Genomic DNA, 4,283 nt, shown 5'->3' on the forward strand with positions numbered 1-4,283 from the left:
GGGGCGGGCAAAGTCCCAAGAGTTGGGTGTGGTTCTCCGGGTCTCAGCACCCAGGGCTGTGTCTGGGGCTGGAAGGTGACTGTTGGGGCTTCCTCATCCCCCCAGTTTCACGTCTCACAACCTGTGTCGGACCCTACTTCCTGGATCCTGGTGACTCACCCTGCTCTCACTCCTCATTGCCTGGAGGTCTCCAGAGCAGCCAATCAGCAGCCCCGCGGCTCCAGTTAGGAAGTCTCCACCCACCCGCGGGAACTCAGATTCTCCCCATACCCCAGAAATCTGGTCATGAGGCCCCCAAACCTTCTGCTGCTGCTCTCGGGGCCCTGGCCCTGACAGAGACCTGGGCGGGTGAGTGCGGGCCCTGGAGGGAAAAGGCCTCAGAGGAGGGAGGAACTTGTGGAACCCCGGGGTTGGGGTGGGGCGCGCAGGACCCCTGGAAAGGCCGGTCCCCACCACCGCTGGCCCTGTTGTCCCCCATGACCCCAACCTGCCCTGGTCCCTTCTGTCCCTCCCAGCCCCTCCTCCTCTTGGTACCTGAGTCTCATGCTTCACGTCCCCCAGCCCCTTATCAATCTCAGGAGCCCCCTCGCCCCCTCCCCTCAAGGCCCATCTCCCCGGGACCCGCGAAACGAGGAAAGTCAGCCCGGGTCTCCCTCCCACCCCCAGGATCCCCACTCCCTGAGGTATTTCTACAGCGCGATGTCCCGGCCGGCCGCGGGGAGCCCCGCTTCATCGCCGTGGGGTACGTGGACGACACGCAGGTCGTGTGGTTCGACAGCGACTCGGTGGATCAGAGGGCGGAGCCGCGGGCGCCCTGGATGGAGAAGATGGAGCAGGAGGAGCCGGGGTACTGGGAGGGGGAGACGCGGAACTTCAGGAACGCCATGGCGGTGTACCGGGGCAGCCTGCGCACCCTGCGCCGCTACTACAACCAGAGCGAGGACGGTGAGCGGGCGGGCCCGGGGCGCTCACGACCCCACCCCCGCGGGCGGGCGGGGACCCCAGACCCCGGGCCCGAGCGTCCCCCGAGGCAGGGGGACCCGCCGGACCCTCGACCCGGGACGAGCCCCGGGACGTTCCCCGCGGGGTTCCGGCGTCAGTTTCGGTTTATTCCCGGCGGGGGCGGGCGGGGTGACCGCGGGGTGACGCGGGGTGACGGGGCGGGGACAGGCTCTCACACCTTCCAGTGGATGTACGGCTGCGACGTGGGGCCCGACGGGCGCCTCCTCCGCGGGTACAGTCAGTCCGCCTATGATGGCGCCGATTACCTGGCCCTGAACCGGGACCTGCGCTCCTGGACCGCGGCGGACACGGCCGCGCAGATCACCCAGCGCAAGTGGGAGGCGGCTGGAGACGCGGATCACCAGAGGAACTACCTGGAGGGCAGGTGTGTGGAGGGGCTGCGCAGAGACCTGGATAACGGGAAGGAGACGCTGCAGCGCTCAGGTAAGAGGGGCCGCGAGGTCTCCCCACCCCCCTCAGGCCGGCACCGCGGGGAGGGTGGAGTCAGGGTCACAGCAGCGCCCTCTCTCCTGTCAGGGGGCGAGCAGCCCCCTGGGTTTCCTGACTCCCCAGAGGACCCCACTTTTCCTCAGAGCAGTTAAGAAATTCGGTGTCCCCTGAGCCTGAGGGGAGACCAGCCCTGGAATCACCCTTCTTGGGATCCTTTGACCCGGCAGCCCTCTTGGGAACCATCAGTTTTTCTCTCAGGGTCTTGTTATTGGTCAGAGGACATTTTTCTAATCTGACTTGTCCTTTTTGAGTCCCCAGGTCTGTCCCCAAAAGTCTGTGCTCTTCTCCTTAGAGAGCTGCGTCCTCCTATCCAAAGTTGTCACCTAGTTCTAGAACTTTCTAAGGAATAAGAGATTATCCCAGACTCCCCAGACCAGGCTGGTTTCTAGATTTTGTACTTCCTCTTCTAAACACACTGCCCTGTCCATTCTGAGGATGGTCACAAGAGGGTTTTTCAGACTCCATGAGAGAAAAACCCGAAGTATGAAAGTTCTCACCTTTCTCCTCAGAGGCCCCAAAGACACATGTGACCCACCACCCCACCTCTGACCAGAAGGTCACCCTGAGGTGCTGGGCCCTGGGCTTCTACCCTGCGGACATCACCCTGACCTGGCAGCGAGATGGGAAGGACCTGACCCAGGAGATGGAGCTGGTAGAGACCAGGCCTGGGGGGGACGGAACCTTCCAGAAGTGGGCAGCTGTGGTGGTGTCTTCTGGAGAGGAGCAGAGATACACGTGCCACGTGCAGCATGACGGCCTGCCACAGCCCCAAGTCCTGACTTGGGGTAAGTAGGGAATGTGGGCACAGAGCTTCTCAGGGGTATCAGGAGCCCTTCTGGTGAACTTCAGATCATCAGATGGAGGCCTGGGGCTCAGGGTCTCCCCTTCCCTTCCAGTGCCCCCTCCTCAGTCCTCCGTCCTCATCGTGGGCATCATTGCTGGCCTGGTTCTCCTTGGAGCTGTGCTCACTGGAGCTGCAGTGGCTGCAGCTGTGATGTGGAGGAAGAAGCGCTCAGGTAGGGAAGGGAGTGGGGGATCTTGTCCACTAGGGGCTTTCAGGCCACAAGAAGAACTTGCCCTGCCTGGTAATGGGAAGTACCATCCACACACCTGTGTTGCCCAGTCTGGAGCTGATTGCTAACCCTCTTTTGTAAAGCATTTTTGAAAATGAATCACCATTTGTTCGCCTTGAAATGGTGGTGATGGGGTCCTGATTCCAGCAAATGGCAGAGGGGAAGGTTCATACTGAGGGCAGAGCCAGGAGGCTCTACCCTCTCATCTCCTTTCTTCATATTTCCTGGTCCTGCCCTAAGTTTCCAGTCACAGTTCTGGAAACATCCCTGTGGTGCAGACTTCAGGATTCCTTTAGGACTTCATGGGCTGACTCCTCCCTGGTCTCACATGAGGCTTCTTCCCACAGGAAGAAAAGGAGGAAGCTACACTCAGGCTGCAGGTAAGTGTGGATCAGTGGTTGGATCCCTGAGCCCCTGGGGACAGTGTAGATGGGGCCCATGGGGGAGTCACCCCCATCAGTCCCTCCTGTGGTCTCTCTGTGGCTCTGACCAGGTTCTGTTTTGTTCTCCCCCAGGCAGTGACAGTTCCCAGGGCTCTGATGTCTCTCACAGCTGCTAAAGGTGAAACCTGGAGGTCTGCGGTGGTAGGGCCTGGGGCAGAGAGAATGGGACCATGTGATGGGGAACTGTGAGGGGGACATTGTGAGGATGTGGTGGACTATGGGGAATGTCAACATTTGTGTTTCTTTGAAATTATTTTTTATCCTTTTCCTTCACAGTGTGAGCCAGCTGCCTTGTGGGGACTGAGTGATGCAGGATTTCTTCTCACCCCTACTTTGTAACTTCAAGATTTGCCAGTTTCTTTTATTGCAAATACATCTGAATGCGTCTCTGTTCTTATTAGATAATGTGAGGTGGGGAAACTGGCCCAGCCCTGCCCACCAGGACCCTCCCCACACTGACCTTTGTTCTCTCTGTGATGAACAAAAGAAGCTTGTTCTGCGTCTACCCGTCTTTGTGTTTTCCTCAAGAATAGTAACTACTTCCCTCTTGAAATAATAATTGAGTTCTGAAATTACTTTCTGTGAACTTAACCTATGGGTTTGGTGGGCTAATAAAAATGATTCCTAAAATTTGAGATGAATTAAATGGGAAACCTTCCAGAATCACGTTTGCTGTGTTGAGTCTGTGCAGGTGGGAGCGAGACAGGCTGTGAGGAACCGAGGGGACAAGACCTGTGTCCAGTCGGTGCTCAGTGCATCATGGGTTTTGACGTGGTCTCTCCTCAGGGGTCATCTCTCTGCTCCTTTGTCCTTGTCCTTCAGGAGCACCTGTCCCAACATGGCCTGTGATCACAGGGACTCAGACCTCACCTGGCCTTGTGCTGTCATGTTTGGGCAGGGAGTGCTTGTGTGGCCGGGTCAGCCCAGGCTCAGCTCTGGATCTAGCCTTCTGCCCTCAAATTTCTATGTATTTTTATTTTGATTCTTTGAGTTTTATTTTGCTCTTGGTCCCTGTCTCTGACAGCAGCAGGAAGCAACTGTCATTGTCTCTACAAGGCCCAGGGTGTCCCTTGAACACAGGAGTCTGATGAGAGATGAATTTCCAGACTCATCTAATTTTTGGTCACATTTTAGGACTGTTTTCTGGACACTTATTTCTACCTTTTCCAACTCTTTTATAAAGAGAAAAATCTTGATATTACTTGAGAGGCGAACTTGATAATTTCCTGATAGATTTAGATATATTCCTGATAAG

The 4,283-nt window shown here is 57.1% G+C and overlaps 1 pseudogene; it reads left to right on the forward strand.

The window, feature by feature from the left end:
- The first annotated feature begins 232 nt into the window (after nt 1–232).
- Nucleotides 233–3,728, forward strand: LOC119251965 (patr class I histocompatibility antigen, A-108 alpha chain-like; annotated as a pseudogene).
- Nucleotides 3,729–4,283: the final 555 nt, after the last annotated feature.

Source organism: Talpa occidentalis, unplaced genomic scaffold, assembly GCF_014898055.3.
Source record: "Talpa occidentalis isolate TD23 unplaced genomic scaffold, MPIMG_talOcc4v2.1 talOcc4.2, whole genome shotgun sequence".
Lineage (NCBI taxonomy): Eukaryota > Metazoa > Chordata > Mammalia > Eulipotyphla > Talpidae > Talpa > Talpa occidentalis.